Here is an 11,365-nt window from a genome sequence, read left to right as displayed (position 1 = left end):
AAGTTCCCCCATAAACTCATCCTGATTTTTATTGTCATTTGCCCTGAGTTTTAGCTCCTGCATCAGAGATAGCAAATGCTGCTCTTGGCCAATATTTGGGCCAGAGAAGTTTGATTTGGTTCCCGTGGTATTTTGAAGGGAAAACATTTTTTTATTGGGTGCCAATTGAAACATAAAAACACACCAACAAAATTAAATTTCTGGCTTGTCTTAAAATATTGGGCAACAGTGGACCCATATTCCTGTTTGCCAACAGCCAGCTGGAAAGAAGTGATTTCTGAGGTGTGCGGCCAAGGGTTCCCACCGACACCCCCCAGCCCATTCCACTCTCTCACCTGCCTGACCTGTGTGAGTGTCCCCACCGGCGGGGCCAGCATCCAGCATGGGTGGGACAGCTCTGGACCCTAGAATGGAAGATTCTCCCAAAATTCATTCCAAAGAATCCAAAATCTGCATCTGTGCCCATGGCCCTAGTGTTCGTTTATAGGAGACAAAACGAGAAGGAGCTAGTTCTATGGTGATTTCTAGACTTTCAGCCACTCCCGCTGGGCAATCTGGCTGACGTGGGCTCTCAAGGAGGGATCGTGGCTCGACCACTCCAGACGCGTGACCGCGCACACGTCTCTTAACCTCCCCGTGCCTCAGTTTCCTCACCTGTGAAGTGATGGTAACAATGGCGTTCAGGTTGGGGGATACAGTGTTCACTCACTGCCACCTCATCATGGTTGACAGGTGCTTACCGGACAGCGATCCTGTGGTCATGAAAAGGCCAGACCTTTGAGTTCAGGGAGATTGCAAACCCCTGGCCCCTCCAGTTCTCGGGGAAACACCACCACTCCTCTGAGCCTGGGCTTCGGAACCTGTAGACTCACAGTTCCCCGCATAACTGACTAAATGGGGGTGGTGGACACAACTGAAACCCAGCATTGAAAACACCAAAGCCCGGCACAGGGTAGACATGTAAATGCCCATTAAATCTCATCTCACTTGCATGACAAGTGTCTCGGACCATTCTCCCTTGACTTCTACTTCTGACTGAAACTTTTAGGTGACAGAGAGCCTACACAGGATGAGCGGGGGGGATGGAGATGGCTTTTGTTCCTGGTACAGGTACTTTTGAACACAGAACCACTGCATTTGTTCTTTGATTTTGTAAGTAACCCTTCTGTGATGGTCTGAACAGACATCGGCCAGTCTAGCTGGATTAAGCCATGTCTGCTCTGGTCTCTGACAGTATAAAATCCATGCGTTTCAATTTGCTTTCGTTGTGTAACCAACCACTCCAAAAGTTCGTGGCTTCAAACAACAGCATTTATTGAATCAGGTGCTCTGCCGGTTGGCAGTTGCGCCTGCGCTCACTGGGGCAGGTCTTCCCCAAAACTTGGCTGGACTCTCATGCATCTGTGAACAACCAGCGGGGTCGACCAGGGCTGACTGGTGTCTGGTGGCTGAGATGACAGGGCCCCCATCTCCACGGGGTCTCCCACCCCCAGCAGGTTACCCTGGGTGCATTCAGTGGAAGCCACGGGGTCCCAGGAGGAGCAGGAGGCCAAGTCTTAATGCACGAGAGCTTTTCAAGTGTCTGCATGAGTCACATTAGCTACTGTCCTATTGGCCAAAGCAAGTCATGGGGCCAAGTTTGGAGCCATTGTGGGAGGGTCTCCCAAAGGGGGCTCATAGGAAGGGGAGTCCCTGTGGCCATTTTTGCAAATATCCACCCCACCATGACCATAAGGCAAAGCTGGAAAGCTTCCCTCGCCTCGTACTGAGCGGAAAACCCAGGTGCGCGTCCCTCCCCCACGTCCCGTCTCTGAGTTCTCGGACTGGCCGGGAATTTGTTCCTTGGCGGGCGCACCAAGCTGCCTTCCAGTGGGGCGCACTCTGCTCTCCTCAGACTGGTTTGCGGCGTCCCCCAACCTGTGCTTCCTGCGTGGCCTGACCTGGCCCGTGGCTCGGGCAGTGGGCCATGTGGCTGTGAGTCTGTGCCTCTTGAATGCCAGCCTGTGCCAAGGCCATATGCTGTCTGGGCAAAGGCATTATTCACTGTGAACATCACGGCTGAGCTGACAGAGGCAGCTGCTGGGGCCGGAACCTGTCACCATCAGGACAAGTCCTGGGACCTGCTGTCCCTCCGGCCACGGGAAGCTGGGCCGGCGGCAGATCTGCTCCTCAGCTCTCTGGATCCTACAGCGCGAGGCCACTAGCACCGAAGGGGACTAGTGTCCTCCGAAGTCACCATGGTCGCCAGGAGCTGGACCACCTGGGTCCTGCCTGGTCCTTCTAGAAACCCTGCGGGGAAGCATGTGGGCTGCACCCCGTCTATCCCCCCAGGGCGGGGCTGGTGCAGTGGACAGGACTCTCCCCTGTGGCTGGAGAGTGAGGCTCAATGCCAAGAACAAGAAAGGGCCTTGGAGGCCGAGGCTGCAGAAATGTCCCCCAGGGGCCACGTGGCAGCAGCCAGCACTGACGTCATTTGCCATGTGCCAGGCAACATGCTGAGCGTGTGCCCTTGCAGTTGGTCCTGTTGGTATTGCTGTTCTAAAGAAGGGGAAACTGAGGCATGGGAGATGCAGTCACAGTGCTGGCTCAGCCGGGGTAGGGGGGTTGACGACGGTGCTGTAGTCTGTCTGTCTGTCTGTCTGACTGACTCCAGGGCCCTTACTGCCGACACCTGATGCCAGAGGTGGGCAGAGGAGGTGGCCTTGGGAATCAGGAATCCTGCTTGTCGCAGGAATCAGACCTGAGGGACTGAGCAGGAGAGATTGGAAAGGAGTTAGCCTTTTTTGTCTGCGATTCCGTGGTAATTAATGTTGAGCCCAAGGACCACCCAGACCCGTAAGCCGTGGGAGCCACTGACGGACATTAAGCAGGGGCATCACATGATCCAAACAACAGGAATAAGGAAATTACAGGGTGTAGAAGGTGGTGCGTGATGCAGAGCAAACAAGGAATAAACAAGAAAGGATCAGGCGTGCTGCAGTTTAAAGAGGGTGGTTGGTGACGTGTCCCCTGAGAAGGTGCCTTTGCACGCACACTTGAAGAAGGGGAGGGAGGTGTGGCGATGTGACGGAAGAGCTTTCCACTCAAGGGGAACAGCAAGTGCAAAGGCCCTGAGGTGGAAACGAGCCTGGCGTGTTCACCGCAGAACAGCCAGAGAGGCTGCCGGGAGCGAGGGGGGCGGCAGCCATTGGAGGTGAAGTCAGAGAAGTAAGGGGAAGGCACAGGTGGTCTCCTGGCGTTTGCCCAAAGCCCAGCTGCACACTCCTGGAACAGTCTGGGGGTGGGCGGGAGGGAACCGCTCAGTCAGCCATTTTGGACTCCCTTTCCACGAGGTGCGCGCCAGCCTGTATCAGCCCATCTACGCAGATGGTCTGGGCTCTGGCTACACGCTCAACGTCAGGGCTGCGTCTGGACAGCCCCAAGCTCAGTCTCTGCTCGGAGACTGAAGAACTAAATAACTAAAGAACCAGTCTGACTGGTTATTTCCTGGGATTCCCGCAGAAGCCACCAGGAGTCTCAGTGGCTGGCAGGGGCCCTCGCCCGGGCCGTCCTGTCCCCCGGGAAGGGACGTGGCCTGTTCTGTGGGAAGAGCTCCTGCAGGCGAGGTGCGTCGAGCGCCCCCTGCTGTGTGGGCCGCCCGTCGGGAATCTGCCCCAGGGAAGCGCTAGTGAGCTGGTGCCACCGTCCACGAGACTGACTGTGCCCAAGGTGTGGCGAGGCGAGGGGAGGGGTCGGAGCTGAGGAGCTGAGGCCCTGGCAGCGTGACTGGGCTGCGCACGCAGCAGGCACCGCCATCGTGTCTGTCAGCCCCTCTGGGGGCCGCCGGGGTGTAGGTGAGTCTGGAGGTAGCAAGTCCGCTGCGGATTCTCCCTCCCTCTGCGCGAGTGGGAAATCTCTTCCTGGGCTCCCGGAGCGCGTGAGGCGGTCACTTTCACCTTCCGCCACCCACGCGCGGGGGTTTCCACGGCCAAGCCCCGCAGACCGCAGGCCAGGGAGGGAGGCCGTGAGTGGCAGCCATGGGCCGGGTGAGTCGGGGTGAGAGCGAGGGGCGTGCACAGCCCCGCAAAGCTCCGCACGCTCCGCGCCCAGCCTCGCGCTGCTCACGGACACTCGTGCCTCTCAAATGCCAGCCGAGGGACCAGAGAGGAATCGAAGGCCACGGCAGGACTCAGTCTTGCGAAGTCTCCTGTCGCCATTTGTCTCCCGTCCAATGGCGGTGCGGGGAAAAGCTCCGATGGCAGCAAGGGGACACCACACCTGGTTTGGCCCGCCCAGCAGCCACTCCCCTCTCCGGCCGGTACCAGCCCTGGGCAGTCCGCCGAGGAACCTCTGTGCCGTGTGGCCCCGAGGAGGTGGGCACATGACCCAAACGGGCCAGTCACGGGACTGCATCCCTTGCCCATTGTGGTTTGTGCAGGGATGGCATGTGACGCAAATGGGCCAATCACAAGTTCCCTAGGACGTGGTCTATGGACTCGGATAGAAGTAAGTCCGCAAGTGCTTTGGGAGCTCAGGCTGTGCCAACGGACATCTTGGCCAGTCACTGTCAGAGGGTCTGCGAAGGGGAGCTGTGAGGGCGGCCGGCCCCCTCCGTGCTCTAACGAAGGTGCCAGAATGCGTGTCCAGTCACATCTGAATGGCAAGGATGGAAGGAACCCACGGTGAGAGAAAGTAGAGTGTGTGAGACGCCGACGGCAATAGGAACAGTGGTTCACACAGGACGAGGCGGCTTCCATGGCAGAAGCCTCGCTTGTCACCCAGATGAGGACAGAAAGGTTTGCAGGCCCCTGGGAGCTGGAGCGGGCACTTCCCGGCACCCAGACACTCAGCCCAAAGCTGCTTCGCTTCACTGGACCGTTTGCAAGACCGGAAGGGAAGCCCTGTGGGTGCTTCGCTCCTTCCCTCCCCTCAGCATCTTCCCAAGCTCTTGGCGTGTCATCCGTCCTTACCCAGCACCTGATGTGGCAAAAGGAAGCCGAGAATGTCAGTGCCCTCAGCACACAGATCGTAGCGTCGTTTGATTTGCTCCTTAGTTTGTAGCTATTGATGTTGTTTTAAAAATACCTGCCAAAATTTTACAGTTGAGGAATGTCACGTGAAAAGTCTTTATTTCTGACTTCAGTTTTTAAAAACCGCCTATGTGAGATTTCCAAAGGGCATCCTGGGAAGCAGCGAGAGAGGCGAGCCGGGCTGTGTTAAGCTGCGCGGACATAGTAACACTCCCGCTAACCAGATGCTCCGCTTGGGGCAAAGTCAGGGCACTTTATGGTGCTTGCAGAATATTGTAAACTGCACACAGATGCCAGCTCCTGAACAGATTGACCATTTGTGCTTCCTGCTCTGAGAGTCACTGGATGAAGGAAAGTGACAGGGACACTCAGGGCACATTTCCCAGCCAGCTGATGGCTGGCAAAGGCTGCCCAGAACACCAGCCCAGCAATGCCGAGGGTGTCACACCCTCTGAGAGTGAGCCAGGGAAGCTGGAGAGGCCACAGGAAACCAACAAACACAAACACTGGCCGAGGGGGCAAGAGGTGAAGGGATGGGAGCAATTTTTCCAGGACAACAGAGTTCTGAGACAGAAGAAGTATCTGAAAAGCTGTCCCACGGAGACCTGTCCATGGAAGGGCCAGGCTGTGGGGGACTGAGGGAGGTTCAAGGCGGCACAATTAGCTCTACCAGAAAACGAAGGGAGCGCTAGGGCGGTTGGAAGAACCGCTTACCTGGTGGTTTTGCCAGGGCGGAGGAGGTTATTTTTGTTTTTTGGCTTGACACTAAAATATTAGATGGTGGTTGAACTGTATACTTTCTTTCTGTTGAGGTTGGAAGTTAGCAATTAATCACTGCCCTCATCACTTCCTGGTTCCAAACTAAAAAGAACAGATGCAGGTGGAAATGAACATAGAATTTCCGCTTGTATTCCTGGGCCAGCTAGTCTGAGGCGTGCGTCCTGAGCCCCAGACTCGAGGCGGGCTCTCTACAGCTGGCCGCCGTCCTTCCACCTGGCTCTGGGCCCAGCCTGCAGGAGCGTTTTGGTGCCTGCACAGCCAGCCAGCGAGGGGACCTGGCCCTGCCTCAGCCTCCTCTGGGTCCAGCAGAGGAAAGAGAGAGGGCTGGCTTCCAGACCTGGCTCTCCAAACCAGAGCAGGTGGGTCCCGCCCCAGGTGGGATATAGGCTCCATTTCTGGGCAGAGAGATGGAGGAAGAGGGAGAAACAGGCTCAAGAAGGAAGCGGAGACAGGTGAGCCAAATGTCATCATCTCAATTCTGACACCTGCCCCAGAGTATTTATCACGTGTCAGGGACCTTTCTGAAGGCGTCATGCGACCTGATTTTGCTCACTGTGTTGTCCCACTTACTCTTTGTGACAACCGCATGGCAATTACTAATATTGACACCGTCTTTATTGACGAGAAACCCGAGGAACATGGACGTTAGGAAACTTACCTGCGAACCCACGAGTAAGAGGCTGAGCCGAGCTGCACGCCCAGGTTTACCCAACTCCAAACTGGAGCACCTGCCAAGACAGAAGGGGCAGCAGAAGCTTCACTCAGGCACTTTCCAAAAGGATGCCAGTTTGGGCAGGAGTCCCCGTGGTTCCCTGGCACAGGACGCCTTACCAGAAGGGGCTGCACACCCTGTACCTTCTCCCTCAGCCTGCGGGACGGGTCCCACGGTGTCACCCTCCAGGGCAAGCTCTGGGTCAGAGCTGGCTCCAACCTCCGCCACTTGCGAGCTGGATGGCCTTGGGTCACTTCCCTAACCTCGGTTTTTCCATCTGTGTAAAGGGAGGACAAAAGATCCACTGTCAGCTTTCTCCCCTGTGCAGAGTCAAGCGGGGTCCGATCCCACGTAGACACGTATATACCTTGACCGTCGTTCTTGTTTGCCAGACCCGTGTTCAGCCCCAAAGCACTGTATCGTTCCCTGTTATGGGGCACACCACACCCATCCGAACCCCATTTTGGCCTCTTAAGGTTCTGTGAGAGGCGGCTTGGAAGACGCGAGCCTCCCCCACCGTGACCCCTCTGCCTCCAGTTCAGGAGACACCCCCAGATGCCAGCTTAGTGCAGAGATGCTCCCCCCACTGGGGCCAAAGTGGGGCCCTTCCCTCGAGGAACCTACCTCACCTGACGAGTCAGGAAGAAGTGAGGTCCTGGGCACAGCGCCCAGCAGAAGGTCTGGCCCACGGTCGCTGGGTGAGCCCCTCTGGTCGTTGGGTCCAACGGCTGGAGTCAGAATTTCGATGGACCATCTCTGGCCCAGCCCGGCTGTCTCCGAGGATCAGGTCATCAGAAATCAGTCTTTCTCTCCTGGTTCACATGGCGGCCCAGGCTCCCTCACTCCTCAAGACTGAGAGCTAAATGTGGGAGCAGTTAACACACGGATTATCTTCTAAGCAAAGCAGCCCGAGGCTCATTTGCTTCTCCCACAAAAGCCTCCCGAGGCCGCCACAGACCCCGCGTTACAGCTCAGCTCAGCCGCGTGATGAAACCCCCAGCAGCCCATTTGGGAATGAGATGCCAAGTCTCCCAGCAAAACACAGCCGGGAACAGATGCTTCAGAGCACGAAACAAACGGAAATCCAGACTTTCCTTTCTCTCTCTGCTAAGAGGCAGAAAACCTTTCTTGGGAAGTGCGACCTGGGGAGGGGTTGCTGGAGGGTGGGGCTGTGTTCGCATCACCCCCTTGGACATGGGGCCAGGAGACCCACCCTTGGAGACCGCGTTTGGCCAGAAAACCGCAGGGAAGGGATTCCTTGTACGAGACCCAGGGCCAGCTCCAGCCTCGTGCAAAGAGATGGAGGCGCCCCTCCTCGTAACCCCAGCTGCGTGGGAAACGCTTGGTAAACCAGGTGGTGCCCCAACTCACCCCATCACTCTCTTGACTCCAGCCTTTGGCACCCAACGACCAGAGGGGTTCACCTGGCGACTGTGGCAGGAAGTGACCCTCACACCTTTCACCAGTGGGCCCGAGGCAGGTGATTCTACACAGCCCACAAAGTGACCTCTGTTCCAGACTAAAACAACAAACAAGTCAGCATACGAACCCCAAACACACTCTAGAACCCCAGGAGACATATATCCAGGCTTCTTCGGTTGGCAGTTCACATTTTCTGAGTCACACATTGAGCAGAGGGCCTGGCATTTCTGAGCGGTCTCCTCGTGCCTGCCCGTGGCCGCCCTCTCCCACTCCCCAGGCATCATCTCAGACCTGCTGTCACCCCGAGTCTGCCTGATCCTCAGCAGCCCGACAGCGGTGCCCTTGCCCCCTGCCCTTCCACCGCTTGCATGCAGGCCGCTACGCTCACACTTTCTGTACATCTTATGTGACCCTAATAGAGCCATGTAAGAAGTGGCATCAAGTCAGGGTTCTTCAGAGAAACAGCCGACAGGGTCTGCTTAGAGACACATAGAGAAGATTTATCGTAGGAATGGGCTCACGCGTCACAAGGCCGAGAAGTCCCCCAGTCTGCTGTCCACACGCTGGACGCCCAGGAAAGCTGGTGGCATAAGGCCCAAGAACCAGGGGCACCGACGGTGTAAATTCCAGAAGCCCTGGTGTTGGGTGGCAGCGAAAGATAGAAATCCCAGCTCAAGAGGAGAGGGTATTCGCCCTTCCTTCGTCCTTTTGTCCTATGAGGCCCTAAGGGATCGGGTGACGGCCGCCCACATGCTGGGGCGTCTGCTTTACTCAGTCTGTGCAGTCGACCTGACAGAACTCATGCTTTGCCGGCTACGTGGGCATCAGGTCGACACCTCCCATTATCCACTGTAGCAACGCGTCTCAACCCAAGACGTGCGCAAACGGAGTCAGAGAGCTGGAGGGACTTGCGCAGTGCGTCCCTCTGGGCACCACGCAGGCCTGAGGGCCCACTGCCCTGAAACAGCTGCCTGTGGGTTATGCTTTATCCATGCAGCAGGGTTGTTTCGCTTTGTTTTGTTTTGTTCACCACAGCTAGGACGCGGAAGACCTGAGATTGCTGGCATTGCCTATAACCTTTTCCTTAGGGAAGAAAAAGGACTTTGGACAAAATTACTTCTTGAAAAAGAAAACGGACCAAAGAGCTACCTTCGGAGCACAGGCTGTGCTTGGGTTTGACTTTCGGAAACAGCAGCTGAAGAGCGGCTACCTCAGTGCGTTTCACAAGTCTTGATGTAATAAGGAAAAACCCACGTCTCCTCCATTACAATCTTGTACAATCAGAAAAGGCTGGGGGGCGGGGGGAAAGGCCTTGACATCCTAGCTAATCAGAAAATGACTTTTCTAATAAGTGCATAGAGTTAAATGATAATTAATTACAGTGATATGACAGCCCACTCCTTGAAAAAATGTGGATGTAAGAGAGATCCCATGACATAACTGCAGTAATCACCAGACTTGGGATTTTCTAAACAGATTTGCTTCTTAAAGGAGCATTGCTGTATTCTTTGAAAACCACTGAAATGGTTTTGACCCTAATGGAACTGTACTGTTAAATGTTTTCCACACATGAGGATATTTAATAAGCAGATACAAGCCTAACATAGAGGACGAAGTGAATGTTCTTTCCTGTTTTGTTTTGTTTTTCTGGTTGTTGCAGGGCTCGGCCACATACATGTTTCTGCAATAGACAACCTCTTGTTGCCTTCACGGGGACATTTTCCTCTCTTTGGGTCTTCTAATGAAAAAGCACATATGTCTTTGTTTTGCTAACATTTTTTGAGGCCTTGCCAAGCACCAGATACTGTGCAAAGTACATTTAATTCTCATCCTCATCCTTAAGTATTACAATAATCCTATGAAGTAAGTACCATAATTGTTCCCATTTTCCAGATGAGAAAACTGAGGCTTCCCAAAGTTAAGTAACTTCCCCAGGACTTCTCAGTTAAGAAGGGATCGATTAGAATTAGGAGCCATGTCAGGCCGACTCCAGAGTCTGTGGGTTTAATCACTAAGTTATTGTGCCTTCCTAATTTTAAAGAGCTATCAGACTGACCTACTGCGTGAGAAGCCTTCTAGTGGGTTAAGTAAAAGTTAGACTTGGTTATTCAACTCCCCAGGCATCTGGCATCTTGCGGGAGGCTCCAGTGGGTAGAAGAAATCGCCTGTGTTTTACAGGAAAGGGCTGGGATTCGCTGACACGTTTAGCTAATCCACGTGGAGATTGCTGATGAGGATTCTGGTTAATTAGTTGTGGAATTTTAAAAAACGAGCAGATGTGCCCTGCTAAATGCATTTCACTTCCCGAGCCCTGGAGGAAAGCAGAGTGTGTTCTGCCGCTGTGTGTACTTACATATCTTGATTGAACATTCAGCAGCGTGTGTTGCAAGACTCAGGTATCCTGGCTTTGTTCCAGCATAGATAATTACATTCTGCATCCGTTCTCCCTAGTCTCAGGCAGGGATGAGATCAGCCGTCATAACTGCAGCCCACAAGCGCCTACTATGCACCAGCCGACCGAGCTGGGGCGTTCCCATGAGGCATCTCCAATACTTTCCACAACCTGCAGAATAAGTATGATTCTATCCCTTTTAATGTGGAAACTGAGGCTCAGAGAGAGTTTAGTGACTTGCCCAAGGCTACACTAAGTGACAAAAAGGGATTCCAGCTTAGACATGCCTGGCTCCAAAGCTTGTATTTTTTCCTCTTCTGTACTATTCATTTGCAAAATAAATTTTAAAAATGCACTTGACCAAAAAAAAAAAAAAGTCCAAGGATACAAGAAGGCTAAGTAATGAAAAACGAGCTCCCCAGCCCTTAGACCCCACCCCTATCCCGCTTATCCCCCCAGACCCCCCTCCACCTTCTTAGGTGTCATCTGTGCATCTCCACCTTTGAAGCCGCTCTTATCAGTGGTTTAGCTGAAACGGACAGGGTTGTGTACCAAGGTTTCCGATTTAGAATTGAGCCATGCTTTGGGAGCAACGTGGGGAAGTGTTTTGTAGGGCTGTCAAAGAACAGGCTGTTTTGCACACATTTCAGGAAAAGTTGGCGAGCACAGCAGGTCACATCTTTTTATATATAGTAGGACAGCAAGACGGTATTGGAAGATCATGGGGAAACGCTTGTCCTTCCTTTTGGTATCCAAGTGCGTGCACACACACACGGAGACCAGTTACCATGTGCATGTAGCATTTTTCTGCCTACGATTTACCAGCATTTGTCCCGTGTCTTAAACATTTTCTAGAATGTTCTTTATTATCACAGCATTAGCATTTCACTACATGCATCAGCCACCATGGAATCCATACAGTATTGTGTGCGTTTGGGTTGTTTTCTAGTATTTCACTATGTTAAGTAAATAAATCTGTGGTGAGGAGCATTATAATATACATCTTTCTGCAAATATCTTAACACTTCGACAAATTCTAGAGTGCCTTCC

The 11,365-nt window shown here is 53.9% G+C and overlaps 1 protein-coding gene and 1 long non-coding RNA gene across 3 annotated transcripts in view; one reads left to right on the top strand and one right to left on the bottom strand.

Moving 5' to 3' along the window:
* LOC109458206 (uncharacterized) overlaps positions 1 to 11,365 on the bottom strand; it is a 28,296-nt gene that overhangs the window by 4,695 nt on the left and 12,236 nt on the right. The window contains exons 2-4 of one of the 2 annotated variants that reach the window (XR_012493049.1): positions 7,126 to 7,360; positions 6,621 to 6,778; positions 336 to 6,517 (exon numbers count right to left, since the gene is read on the bottom strand). This is a non-coding gene — a long non-coding RNA (uncharacterized LOC109458206). Of the gene's footprint in view, positions 1 to 335; positions 6,518 to 6,620; positions 6,779 to 7,125; positions 10,714 to 11,365 lie in introns of those variants that run through there. The other variant, XR_002139181.2, reaches the window with a different exon arrangement.
* Positions 1 to 11,365, top strand: part of HS3ST2 (heparan sulfate-glucosamine 3-sulfotransferase 2) — a 56,256-nt gene that overhangs the window by 36,406 nt on the left and 8,485 nt on the right. The gene's annotated exons all lie outside the window — the stretch shown is intronic.

This window comes from Rhinolophus sinicus, linkage group LG18, assembly GCF_036562045.2.
Source record: "Rhinolophus sinicus isolate RSC01 linkage group LG18, ASM3656204v1, whole genome shotgun sequence".
Classification (NCBI taxonomy): domain Eukaryota; kingdom Metazoa; phylum Chordata; class Mammalia; order Chiroptera; family Rhinolophidae; genus Rhinolophus; species Rhinolophus sinicus.
This window is presented reverse-complemented; position numbering and strand designations above follow the sequence as displayed.